We start from the raw sequence: 14,670 nt of genomic DNA, 5'->3' as shown, positions 1-14,670 counted from the left end.
TTACTTTTATTATGGTATTCAAATATTACAGATATCACTTTCTTTTGTAAGGTTTTGTGTAAGGAAAAAAAAAAGAACTTTATTTTCCATATTTCCTTTTGAATTTTGACTCTCAATCCCCCTTCCTTAGAACAGGTGGAAAATTTAGTTCTTGAAATATCCATTTTAGACTTGTTCTATATATCCAAACATTGTGTGCAGTGGGGAGGGAGGCTTGGGGGATGACACATGTCTTGGTTTGCCCAGAACTGAGGGGTTTCCCAGACATGGAACTTTCTGGGCTAAAACTACAGAAGTCCTAGGTAACCTGGGACATGTTGGTCATTCTAGATATAGACTGTGGTCTTTGATTCCTGTGGTTTGCTTTTCTGATGACTATTGTAGAGGGCTAACAGACTCTTCAAGTTCAGCTGTTCTCTGTTGCTTACCCTATGTGCTTGGCAGACAGAACCCTCCTGTACACCTTCCAGGTGCATGTGCCTAATTGACTTAAATAACCCTTCTTTTTTTCTTTCTTTTTTTTCTTTCTTTTTCTTTTTCTCCTTTCTTCCTTCCTTTCTTTCTTTTTTCTTTCTTTTTTCTTTTTTTAAGATTCTGTCAGTTCCACAGAAGAACTGCTAAAGAATAAGATGTCGTTCCATCCATCTCTTATTCATAGCCTAGGGCATATCTTCCTAGTCTAGAGATAATCCTTCTGCCTTTGTGGTCAGAAACTTATGCCTATGAAACCAAGGAAGCTTTGGTTTTATCATAAAATCCTCTAGGTTCTCCCAGGAGCTTAAATATTTGAGGAAAATGTCTACAAATACTGGTGGCTCCTTCCTTTTTTCTGCCCTGTCTCATGTCTTTCCTGGAATGATCACATGTAGAGCAGTTTACCTGTTTGACAAGGAAAAGAGAAAAGAAGTTGAAATCTCAACATGGCATCCAGCCCCATAGCTTTGAATACATTGATTCTCTACCAAATTTCATCCTCCATAAGAAACTTATTTATGGTTAAAACATTGGGATTTTTTTCTTTAAATTTTAAAAATATTTTTAAATAGAATATTGGAAGCCCTTTGAGTTGCAATTTTAGATTTCTGATTAACCCAACAAAAAATTGCCAATTAATCAGCTACAGGCTGTGATTTAGTGTATATTCCAAAGCACAAGGGGCCCATGTAAGTGTCATCCATGATCTTTGGGATCCTTTGGTCATAATGTATTCTTATTTACTTATCTGACACTATGTGATGGATTCTGCTCTTTTTAAACACTGTATACAATGAACATAGGAAATAAAATGAAAGTTATTTTTCTGTAATCAGTGGTTCTATAACCTTCTCTGCTTCATTTTGTAACCTTACTGTACATAAAATTTCAGACTATTCTCTATCTCAAGAAAAAGTCAAGCAGCTTGACTGTTTCCTAGGAATAGGTAAACTGAAGTTAATGATAGAGACTTTTTAAAGATAGAGACTTTTCTTCCTTCCTTCCTTCCTCTCTCCCTCCTTCCCTCCCTCCCTGCCTCCCTCTCTTTCTTTCCTTTTTTTTCTTTTCTTTTCTTTCCAATTTTCTTTAACAATAGAAAATCAGCCCCCTCCAAGTAGTCTTAGAAACCTTCCCTTAACTATGTGCTCTTCCTCACAGATCTGCCTGTATGGCTGTGCTAGTGCCCACTAGAAGAAACAGTCCTAGTAAGAAAGAATAATAAACGTTCCTTGACATATTTGAAGCTGCCAGTCACATAACGTTGCTTTTCCTCCTTTTTAAATTCATTTGGGAGGGTTGATGGGTACTATTTAGCAAGGAATAAAATCTAAAATTTTGCTGTGGAAGACCTTATCTATCTGTGTTGCTTCTGAATCTAATCAAGTAACCCGAAGTCTTCACCATTCTCAAAGAATTCATTGATCTCTGCCTCCAAGTTCTGGGAATATTGTGACCAATAGGGATGCTAACGTTTTGGTCATAGACATTTACTGCATCTGTCAACCCATCCAGTTTTCTGACAGTATCTAAAAGAACCATGCCTGTGCTGTGACTTTAGTTCTGTTGTTTTCAGTTTTGCACTATATTCAATGAACATCTGTGTCTAAGTTTATATCCATCAATGACTGCTAAGTGTTTTTTTAATTTCTGATCATCTCTGTGGTTTCACGTTTAGTATTAAAGTGTTCTGTCAATCACAATGTAAGATATGTATCTAGGAATTAATTTGCATGCCTTCCCTTTTCACAGTTGATGTGTTATTTGCCTTTCATTAACTTTTTTCCCCCTTTGGTTTTGACTGATTCCATTAGGTTTTATTTACATTTATCTTAACAGACTTCTGCAGTTAATCAAATAACTTTAGCAGTAAACCTAAGATGACTGTTAAAATGATTAAATAAACTTTCTCAGCCATGTTGCAGCTCTCCAGCCATTATACCCTTTGCCTGAATGTATTTATAAATAAATGCCTGCATCACAGCTAGCCAATTGTCAGTGGGTATTCTGGGAGAAAATGATTCAAGGAGAGCTGTTTCATGTCATGTGTTTTTATTGGAGATTTTTACCACTGCTTCTGTTTGGTAGCTCCTTTTTGAATCCAGGATTATAGTATTAAGACTAAACTGATCATTAAAAACTTTTGGACATAGATACAACTCACATTGCCAAGCTTCTACAGTATATAATTCTTCATTTCTCTCTTTGTTTACAACCGATTGATAATAAGGATATTATCATTCTCTTTTTACTATTGAGAAAATCAATCCAATGGGGCTACTTAAGTTGCCTAATGTACTTGAAGAGTCAGTTATTCTGACTCAAATTTTGGTATTCTTTCAATTTACTATTGGCTACCTAATTATCTTGATAATAATACATTCAGGTGCTCAAAATCCTCTTAAACCTCCGACTTACACTTTCCATATTGGTAGGGAAAAGAGGAACATATATGATTAAAACAAACTGTCACAATCTAAGCAAAATTTATTCAGGATGGTTTAAAAATAGAATTTATTAAAAATCAAGGAAAGCAATTGAAAAATATATCCAACTCAAGACTAACACAGATGATGCTTTGCCTTCTTAAACACTGCCAAATTTCTAATGATGTATGTGAGTACCACATAACAGCAGCTTTGCAATGCTGCTAAATGTTGTCTGGGATCCAGACTTCATAGCAGAAAAAAAAGCAGTAAATACCAGGGATGCATTAATTTTCATTTATAAAATTACATTCAGTAAAGCACAATAACTCACTTAAAAAGTGATCCTCAGTTATACATAAATATATACTTGTGTGGAGTTGACTATCATTGAGTTATAAGAACAGAAGAACAAACTTGCATTTTGGAACATTTCCACCTATTGGGTATATTCTTTCTGCACAACAGGAGGTCACAGCCAATACCATGAAAGATCGAAAAGAGCATAGAATCTAGTACCTCTCAAATATTTTAACATCATGGCACATGTAGAAAATCATTATGTTTAATCGGCATACATTACCTAGAAGTGATGAAAAACACTAATATATTTTCTTTATGTTATTTAATAGTAATAAAAAACCTGAAGGCAAAAAGTCTAAATTGACATTTTCAAAAGTTTTAATGAGTAACTTAAACTTGCCAAATCAACATAATTTTTTTGCATCACTTTTAATGCTTGAAATGGCTACGTGCAATAATTTCAACTGATACATTTTTCAAGAGGCTATGAAATTGATTTAAATTGTGTTATCTCTTATGACGCTACCTGTAATGTACTCATGGACCACTAATAAGCCATGGCACATTGGCTGTAAAATGGTGCACTACTTCATGTTCCCTGACTTCAGATTGGTATACTCTTAAAACATTGTATGTCCTGTAATACTTTGCAATTGAATAATGATAATAGGGAGAGCAGATTGTATACAGAGTTTTAAAGGGAGTTTACAGGTCTGTTATAACCCTCAGTGCAATTCTTCAATCCCCTGTATTTTTTTTTCTTAATTTCTTTTTCCCATTTTCATCAGATTTTTCACCAGCTCTGGCTTTTCAAAAATATTTACAGATATTTATTGAGCATTTAGCTTATGCTAAAAATTCATCTCAGTGTTTTGTGTTTAAAGTAATTACCATAAACCAATATAAAATAGGTGGTATTATTATTCCACTTACATTGAAAGAAAACTAAAGAACACTGTGTCCAAGACTGCAGCCTCAGGCAGTGTGACTCAGCATTTACTCCCAACCACAATCTCTCAGACTGCTGCTCTCCTGCTTGAAGCCTTCCAAGGGATGAGAAACTAGCTCACTTGCGGAGATACCCATTTTTTTCCTAAGCCACTTTTTATATTTACATCTATTTTTCTTCATGTTGGGCTGCTATCTGATTCCTAATAATTACCAAAGTCTGGTTCTCCCTACTAGGTAAAGCAAAATGATGCCTCATTGAAGATTGCTGAATTCAGGGCTCCCCTTGAGATATTTGAAGACAACTCTTCAAATGGCATTTTTTTCTTCTCTAGTCTTAGTATGCCTCCTTGTTATTTCGTTTGGAATATCGATGAGACCCTTTACCTCTCCAGTGACTCTCCAGGCAAGAATAGTTCTCTTAAGGAATGAAATCAAGTCTTTAGGCTATAAAGTATCTGGAATGCTTTGACTCTTATAGAACAAAGTCATACATGAGCTCTCCCATTTAGACACCTAAACTTCCATTGGTGAAAAATCAGATTAGCATTTTGGCAGCCTTGTTACAAAATTGACACCCAGTTTTGTATGGATAGGAAGGAAGGACTGGGATTCTTACTTAAGATCTCGTGATGTGTAGGGCGTTTAGGTTATCACTCCACAGTCAGGGAGTCGATAATGGAATGTCATGGAGTCAATAATGGAATGTCATGGATTATGGAGTACCTCATTGTGAGTTCTGTCCTTTAACCCTGCTCCCTACAAATGAGCCTACCCTTTCAAGTACTCCCTTGCAAACAGCAGTGACATATGGCATCAACTGTGCAAGTGAGAGAAATAGTGTGGTCACAGTGGGAGGCGATCAGCCAAAACAAATTGGGGGAGAGATGAGAGATTGTGAGACTGAAGGCTCTTGTTTGAACTTGGAGTTGAATGAGACCTGCCTGGGACAAAACTAGCACATGAGACAAATTAAGGAAATAAAATATTTGGAAATGTACTCTTGGAATAATAGGAGACGTCGAGGTCTGGCTTTTACCCAGGGCCTGGAATTGGTGGTTCTTTGGTCTAAATGAAACATTCAGTCATTAAAAACTGAACAAATATGGTTAAGTCATGTTCAGAAGGAGAGTTTGACTCATTCTTCAACTCCTAATTCTCTGAAAACAAGAGTATACAATTTTCTAACAATGTGATTTTAATGGTATTGAAGTGAGATTTTATTTTCCAGTTTTTAAACCATTCTTGACAATTAAACTGAGGGTAGCCATAAACAATCTATAAAGAAAATGCCCATGTTGAGTCAGAAAATCTAAAATTGTACCCTTGCACTACCATTAGATATTTTATCTCTCTGCTCTAATTTCTTCTTATGTACATTGGGATTATTTGTTTCACACAATTAAATGTGATGTTCTACAGGAAAATCATTTGTAAAGTATAACCTACTATTTAAATGTCAGTTATTATCATCAATATTTATAACATGATCCATATTTCTTAAAGATTCTTTCCTATGTATGAAGTTCTTCAATATTATAAACAATCGTTAAATTGGGAATCTCTTAAAAAGACTTTATTCTTATATTAGAGATTGGTGGCCAACGAGCAAACCCTTTCTTCTCTTCTTCCACAGCAATAGAATTGTAGTTGGTACAGTTCCCAGACTTCCTTATGGTTAGATGTCGCCCAATATCTTAGTTTATGTGAATGAAAGTGACATCTGCCGCTTCCAGGACAATTTCTTAATTACAGGTTGTGCTTCCTGAGTTTTTCTTTTTACTGCCCACCAGTTCTAACTTGGACATGGTGATATATCACACATAAGAAAGACACCTTAAAGGATGGTAGGAAAATATAGCTATGAAACCTGGATCTCTGAATCGCTCTGTGGACCAAAGTTGCCTGATACCATGGAAGCTTTTTGGGGTAGAGAAATAAACTATAGTTTTTCAGCCACTGAATCTTTGGTGCCTTTTTGATACAACAATTTAGTCAGTCTTAACTATTAAAAAATTATATCCATGATGCCTGAGATATTTCCATTTTTCTCTATAATCCCAAAAAACATAGAGGAAAATTAGGAAATGTCCTAAATAATAAAAACTCTCAAATCGGCAGCATGGAATGAATAGCATTGATAACTTACTACTGATTAAATGATCAAGAAGTTTGACTTTTTAAATATTGACATAATTTTATACTTATAAAATAGTTGCAAAAAATAGTTCAGTGGGTTCCATTTACCCTTCACCCAGCATCTTATGTAACTACAAAACATTTATCAAAAATGAAGAAATCAACCTTGGTACAATTTTATTAACCAAAGTACAAGCCTGATTCACATTTTACCAATTCTTTCATTAATGCTCTTTTTCTGTTCCAGATCTAATCCAAAATTCCACATTGGATGTGCATGCCTATGCAATCTCCTCTAATCTATGAGTCCTCAGTCTTTTCTTGTCTTTTATGACCTTGACACATTTGAAGAGTACTTTTCAGCTATTTTGTAGAAGGTTCTTCAACTTAGGTTTAAATAATGTTTTCTCACAATTAGATTGAAATTGTGAATTAATGAAAAGAATATCACAGAAGTGATGTGTCCTTTTCAGCACATCATATCAGGGTGGACATGGGGTTGATGTATATGACTGGTGATGTTAAACTTAATCACTCAGCTATGGTAGTGTCTGCTAAAGTTTTCCACTCTAAATGTACTATTTTTTTTCCTGTTGTACACTGAATACCATGGAGGAATAACATGCAAATATTTTCTTTCAGCTTAAACTTTTGCCCACCTATCTTATTATGCATCTGTGGATCTTGTCTGTGGCAATTTTTACTCTAGAGTTCTAATGGTAGTCTTCTGTTTTCTCTTAGTACTTTTAAATTTGTTCACCAACATTCTTTTTATTTATTCTAGGTAGATATCTAAGAGCGGGGTTCCTTGGTCATATAGATATATGTTGAATTTAAAAGAAACCCTCAATATCTTCTCCAGCTTGGAAATGGCTAAGGCATTTAGTAAGACTGCCAGCAGGATTTGAGAGTTTCAGGAGCTCAGCATGCTCACCACTTTTGGTATTGCTAGTTGTTTTGATTTTAGACATTCTAAAAGGTGTGTGATGATGTCTCATTATGGTTTTAATTTGTGTGTCCATAATGACTAATGATCTTGAACATCTTTTCATATGCTTATTCCTACTATAACCACAAAGTCTGCTCCTTGAAAATGAGGTTAATAAGGACTTTAAAAAAAATTCATAACTTGCAGAATCTCAGATGATTGAGAATTCACAAAAAGAATGTTAAGCTAAACCTGAAGTAAGTGTTACATAATCAGGAGAAAGAAATGCCAAAGGCACAACTAAAGAAGGTCCTGGGACCCTTTAGTTTTTACGTTCCTGAGCGGCCTGAGTTCTGAATCTATCCCATCCAGGTCTGTTTATTGTTAGTATGAGAACAATCTGTGAATATAAGGATATAAGTAAACTTAATGTGTATTTGGACAAAATGGTCATATAATGATAGAATATAGAACTTGAAAGAGATCTAGATACCTAGACCATCTTTTTTATTTAGCCAGATGATAGTGATAATCTGGACTGTAATAAATATCTCTTGCCTGTTTCTGTCTTGTGTAATTTTTTTTTTTTTGCTCCTAATTTTTACATAGCTTTTATGTCCATATCTGTGTTTCCCAGTTACCAATCTAGGCAATTCTTAAGCTTTATCTCCCAAAGAGTAAACTGATCCTGTCATGTCCTAAGGCATTTCTTAGCTAGGATGATGCAATAATCCATGAGAGAGCTCAGGGTCCTTTCATTTCCTCAGAGAGTGCCAGTCAGCAGCTGAGATCATAAACAGCTTTCATTTGTTTATCTAGTAAATATTTATCAAGCATCTGTGTCAAGTCCTGAGCTAGGCACTGAGATGACCATAGTAAATAAAATAAAGGTCTTTTCTTATTCCCTGTGACCTTTACATTTAATTCATTAAAAAATATGTATTGTAGGAGGGAGAAAACAATGTTTCTTTTCAAGAATGTGTGTTTCTCAGCCCAGCTACAAACCCATGTTGGATGACACAACAACTATGACAGGTTTCTTTAAGGAAAAAGAGATAATAATCATTTCAGATCCTCACTTCCTGAGCCACCAGATGCAAATATTTTCAGCAAATTGTTGAGATACTTCCTGTTGTAAAGCAGTTCTTAAAGACTTGGAAGAGTTATTTGCTTACATCAGATTTTAGGAAGTAATTCAGAGAAGAACAATTCAAATACAAGGCCTAATATTGTTCCTCAAGCTACACCCTCTCTCCCTTCTTGCAGAAAAACACTGCCCAGACTTCCTATGAAATACAATCTTTTCCTAAAAGAAGGTGAGTGGCATCAATTCTGAAACAATGGAATGCCATCTGGGATGATCGTTTATAGAAGAGAAGCTAGCTAAAAAAATGAAAATTATCATTAGGGAGACTATACATACAGAAAATGAGTATTTTGTTAGATTCTAACAAACTACTTATAATCTTATTAAAAGCAGACTCTTATTCAAAACTTTTCAAATTGAAAGTCCAAGCAGAATGGAGTAATACACAGAAAATAATATTCTCCAAAGTATATATGTATATACACATATATACATAAATAGTATATTTACACACACTTATCGCACATATAGTTATACAATATATGTAAATAAGATATATTTATGGAATGTTTCTGAATCTTTAAATGTGATTCTGTATAGGTGACATGAGAAATTTAGAAATAAAGAAGAAAATAATTTTAAACACTTTAATTCAACATTAATTTTAAAAGATTACTCAACTGCTATCTTTTTGTGAACTTTTAATAAAATAGTTTCCAACTTGCTGAAAATATCTTCTGGTTACTATTGTGAATTCTCATGAGTTACATTTATGATGTTTCCTTCAAAGTTTTATGTTTAAATCATAAAGGTACTTTAAAATTACACATGGAAAATAATTTACTAGGGGTACATTAGCTGAAAGAGACGGAAGACTTGATGATTCTCACATACATTACTAACAACTTTGTGGTCATGTGTATTCAGACACAGGCAGTCATCTTTTTATGCACTGAAATATGAATATTCATCCTTTGTGTTTCACTGTGATGTGTGTGACAGTATTATATGCCACCTTGACCTCTGACCATCACCAGAGATTAGAAAGATGTTACGTTGAGTGGCAATGGATTGAATTTCATGGCACACCTTCTTATGACAAGAAACCATGACCCGCACTAGATGTAATGAGTGAGAGAGTTTTGCGTTTGGAAGTGTCAGGAAACAGGGAGAACTACCTCAGGACATGCAGGTCAAAGTTTGAAGGAAAATATGTCTAAAAAATAAGAAGAGTAGAGGTATGAGTAAAATAAATATGGAAACAGAAATCATGTTAACAACACCCATTTTAGAAGGTGCTTCATACATACACTTTCACACGGCCACATTTCAATCTCTATGGAGACTTCAACTAAAATGATTCAGTGTAAAGCTGTAGATTTTAGACAAGAGATAAAAACATAGGTACCACCGAGAATCCATGAAAACCTGTTGCTAAGAAGTTTACTGATATTAACCACTTCTTGCTATGTTCCAGAGGAATGCTTTCAATTCCATATTAACTATTTACATACATTTTCTAAAAAATGCTTTTCTTCATAGTTTTATAAACCTCTAATTACTGGCTTTTACTTTTAATATTCTTATAAAATCCAATAAATACATTGAAATTTCAAGAATATTTATTCCAGAAAGGTAAATATAATGCTGAACTCTCTAAGGGACAAGAATTTTTATACATCACCATATAAAAATTATCACTTAGAAATTGTTTTATGAACCTTTCATGTATTAATTTATGAAATTTTGGTATATCCCAAAAATAATTCCTCTTGCATCTGCTAGATGATCATTATATTTAGTGACTAGGAAGACATACTACCTATTCCCAAAGTGGACTAAATGCAGTCTCTAAAAAAGTACAAAAAGATTTTTCTTGCCTAATTATTTTCTTCTGTATTACTTAAATGACTTGTTCTCATTGATAATTCACATTTTTTGTTCAAATTTTACTTGTTTAGCAGAACAGAGATTAACGTTCACATTTAGTTAATATTTACTCCATATTTTATTTCATTATGATTATTCATAATGCTTTGTTTTTTGCTTCAACATTTGCTACAGAGAAGACTGGATGTGTCAAATTTGTAAATTTGTATAAGTTTATAAATGTACAAATTTAAATAGAAACTACAGAAGGATCAAAGTAATCTGAATTATGTTGTCCTCTCTTCTCTGCTTTTTTGACTATAGGGAAGAAAATTCTACATTCAATGGATATGGGTATGACAATGCAGCATCAGCCATGGGAACATCAATTGCCTTGGGAACTGATGCGGGATAAAGCTGTAATTTCAGTATATTAAGTAACCTTGAAGAAAATAATTCAGGTCATATACTTTTTCTCTAAAATATCTATTTTTAACTAAATATTCTTTGTTAAATGTGATACTATACTATCACTAAGTCACCTTGATTTATTCTATGTGTTTAATGCTTTTTGGAGGTGAAGAGTCATACCTTCTTTCCTCTCCCTTTCCTTCAGTTTCCTTGTTAACTGTTTGTTCTGTTCTGCCACCAACTTTTGCAACTGCTAATGTCATTTAAACTTTTTTTTCCCCAGCACTTCTAAGGTGCTGAAAGGAAGCTCTCAGATGCTAGAATCAAGCTCTGGAAACAGACTGGAAAGGACTAGAATGTCACAATGAGGCTTGCCTGTTCAAGGTAGGACAAAGGCATCTAGGTCAGGTCATTGTTTGGGTTGCATGGGATACAGTAATGAAAAGAGCTCTCTGGCTTTGAGAATTTTATACATGTTCAGGAGACAAGATAATAAATTGTATTTCCACATTACCTTAATAATTTCTAAAATCAGTGATTTTCAACTTTTTGGAAAGTGGTGTATAGAATAGCTGCTGTTCAAATGCATCATACTGCTTTGAGAATATAAAGAGTCATGAGCGTTTCTATTCCACTAGTTACTGGTTGTAATTCCAAAGTGATCGTTGTTATCATAGAGGCAATAACAGATTGATGGCTAGATACTGTGGAGGTCAGCACTACTTGCCATATATTGGCAAATATTAGGACTAGACCCTAGCCTCTGAAGAAACATGGTTAATGTAAACAGGACCAAGCATTCTTGAAGTAACTGAAGTATCAGGTCAGTACGGAGAGAGGAGGACTCGGACACAGCCAAATAAACATGCACCCACCTAACTAAAGCTACTATAGAGGTCAAGGACTTGGTCTTAAACCTAAAACAGAATCTTTGAATTTAGAACTATAATTTATGGTCAGAAAAGATCTAGTGAATCCAGTGATTAGAAAACAAGTCATGCTTTAGACTTCCTCTTCACTAAAGGCAGGACTTGTTGAGGACCTCAGAAACAATCAACACTGTTAGATGGAACAATAGCACTTGGCCTATAGTCTGGCACTTGGTCAATATATACATATTATATATATATATATATATATATATATATATCTTCTTCTTAAATGCCATCCAGGAAATGTTAAGATCATCCACAAAAATTCCAGGATAGCTCTGTAAAGAATTGATTAATATTATTCTCTCTTAAATCATGGGAAATTTGACTTAGAGAAGAAAGAAATACAGTCTATATCACACTTTATCCTGTGTTAGAGACACTTAACAACTACATCAACCCCCTTTGAAAATAATTTATTTCTTATTTACCACAATATTGATGGAGAAATTAAAAGAAATATTATTTAGATGTTATTAAGCTAAGGAATCGATTCAAATAATATTAATTGTAGGTGACACTTAAATTACTTGAGTTGAGAAATTCTCTCCATCCTATTCCTTCTATAGAACTATAAGCTATGGGTACTAAAGAAAGGAAGGATATCTGCAACTCGAAGCTCTCTAAGGGAAACCAGCATATCAGGAAACTGACTCCTGGTATAAGGAGACAATCTGCACATCCCCTTTCTCTACTAAATTTCAAATATTTGTCACAGAGCAACACCCAGCCAGCACATCTGACTCCCTATGAACTGTCAGTAAGATAAGGCTACAAGGTTCCTACCCTGATTTTTTCCCCAGAAAGAACATCACTTCAACTTCATGACTCATGGTTTACATTCGCTATGTAAGCATTTAAATATCACTCTTGTTTTATGTGTATATTTGAATAACTCTTTATATTGACATACTTTCTAGAAAAATCCTCTTTAGAAATCTGAACAAGATGTTCAAAAATGCAAAAGTGGTGTTTAGTAAACCAAGGTGAACTTAAAAGTGATGCTGCATGGAAAAGAGCAACAAAATGTTTCCTAGCGGTTATGTACGATTGTTTTATTAGGTTTGATAAGACTAAACAGTCCAAAGATTTGACAGTCCTGACACCTGGCATATGAAAGATGGAATTCCTGAATGGAAATTATTCTTATTGAACTTCTCTGAAGAGTTTTGGCTGGAAAGAAGTATCTTTTCCAATGCCAGTACATTCTCGGCGCTCCTTCAACTGGCTGAAAAATGAGGTACTGAATTCTTTGCTTAATGGGAAATCTACTGTTGTTTTAATACATTTTTTTGGAAACTTTAAAAAAAAAATTTCTGTCATCACATTTCCTTTGTGGAAATAAATATGACACCATATGGGAAAAAATGTTATAGCTCCATATGTATAGAAAAATATTCTGAATTTAAAGATGAACTAACTCTAACCTTCATTTAATGATCAGAAAAATATTGAAAATAAATAACCCATACAGTTTATATGCTTCATGATTGCTATGCAAAACACTAGGGTAATATGGTTACTCTGCACTTGGCTATGTTTAGGTAACACCAAAAGTGTTTATAACATGAATAATAAGGTATTTTTATACAGCTACATTATTTATCTTACTGGTTCTACTGTGTGATGCACAACAGACCCGTTATTGTACTTCAGTTCAGATATTTATATACAATATAGTTCAAAGAACGGATTCCTATTCTTCCACCTATGGCTTAAAAAATGTAAGACAGAAAACCAAATAAAAAGAGGCTCATAAATCACAACAGTGTAGATGTTGAAAAGGAAAAGTGGGGTTTCTTCTGGTCTTTCAATGTATCACATGAATTTTTAAGTTATGAAACCCATAAAGAATAGTTTCGTGGCTGAAAGCAAAAAATGGATAGTATGGATTAATTGAACAAAGAAATACAGGATTCTGTAGAATTAATTTAGAGCCCAGTGAAGGAAGCTATCCATTTTGGAAGGTCTAAGACACAAATGTTTTGTGATTCTGAATATTTTCTCTTTTCTGCCTAAGTCTCAATAATAGGAGGTAATATAAGACCCCTACTACTGGTAGAGAGAAAACAGGTATCCTAAAATATTTGCCTCTTTAACCCATTTAAGTATTGTTCCATGAGTCTAATGTGGTAGAAGGTGATGGACCAAAATTCATGAACCCCCCAACAATGAGGCAAGTGCATGACTAACATCTTGTATCAAAACACCTCTGATGGCAGAGAGCTCTTTTCCTCCTGAGATACCCCATTTTATCTTTGATCCAAACATGCTCTCCCTCTACCTTTTGCTCATTTTTCTCTGGTCTTCAAGAAACATTTATCTCCTGTTTCTCCCATGTCTCCTGTCTATACGGTGGTTTCAAACATGTAAAGATAGTACTCATGTTCCTCAGCCTGCATGTTCAGTTGAACACCATGTTCTCCAGAAAAAAACATTCTCAGCTCGTTCCATCATTTTTAAAATGTGAATTCCTGTCATGTTTGTTCCTCATCTTAATTCCACATCTTTAAATTAGTTCATAAGTTGTTCATCCTATTTTAAAATGTGTCAATGAAGACACCCAAACACACTCCAATTGTTATAAAAGATGAGAACACTATTATGACCTCACTTATATTACCTGTTATCAGAAAATACCTCTGTCCTACACATTTACAGTGAACCACTTTTCCTCCAATATTGCCAGTCTGACTGATCAGCAGAATTACCTTCTTACCATTAATGAACTCTCTCTCTATATATAGATTGAAATTCTATGACAACCTAAAACAATGAAGCATGAGAAAAATAATTTTGAATTGAACTAGATGAATGTTCATCATATTTGAGGGAAGTAAGTGCCATGGTTAGTTATCCATTTGGCAGTGAAATATTTCTTTCCTTCTCCTTATAATAATTTATGTATAAGATAGCAAAACAATACTCTCACGTATAGTGGAGTTCCTTTTCCACATGACCTTTTGGGCTTGTTGGCTTTCAACTTTACATTTTATCTGAAGTCTCAAGTAATTGACAGCATAGTCATTTTTTATATACTTCCTCATTCTAATACTTGTTTCAGTTCCAAATTCCTGTTAAGATGCAGGAATCAAAGCTTCAGCTCTGAGACCCGGGCAAGTGTTTCAGAATGGTTCTTGTCTTCCTCTTGTGTGA

At 34.2% G+C, this 14,670-nt stretch overlaps 1 long non-coding RNA gene across 1 annotated transcript in view; it reads left to right on the top strand.

Moving 5' to 3' along the window:
- LOC117803811 overlaps positions 1-10,609 on the top strand; it is a 36,489-nt gene extending 25,880 nt beyond the window's left edge. The window contains exon 4 of the long non-coding RNA XR_004627905.1: positions 10,496-10,609. This is a non-coding gene — a long non-coding RNA (uncharacterized LOC117803811). The remainder of the gene's footprint in view (positions 1-10,495) is intronic.
- The last annotated feature ends 4,061 nt before the right edge of the window (positions 10,610-14,670 follow it).

Source organism: Ailuropoda melanoleuca, chromosome 1 (genome assembly GCF_002007445.2).
Source record: "Ailuropoda melanoleuca isolate Jingjing chromosome 1, ASM200744v2, whole genome shotgun sequence".
Lineage (NCBI taxonomy): Eukaryota > Metazoa > Chordata > Mammalia > Carnivora > Ursidae > Ailuropoda > Ailuropoda melanoleuca.
The sequence above is the reverse complement of the archived record's forward strand: the minus strand, read 5'-3'. Positions and strand labels throughout refer to the sequence as shown.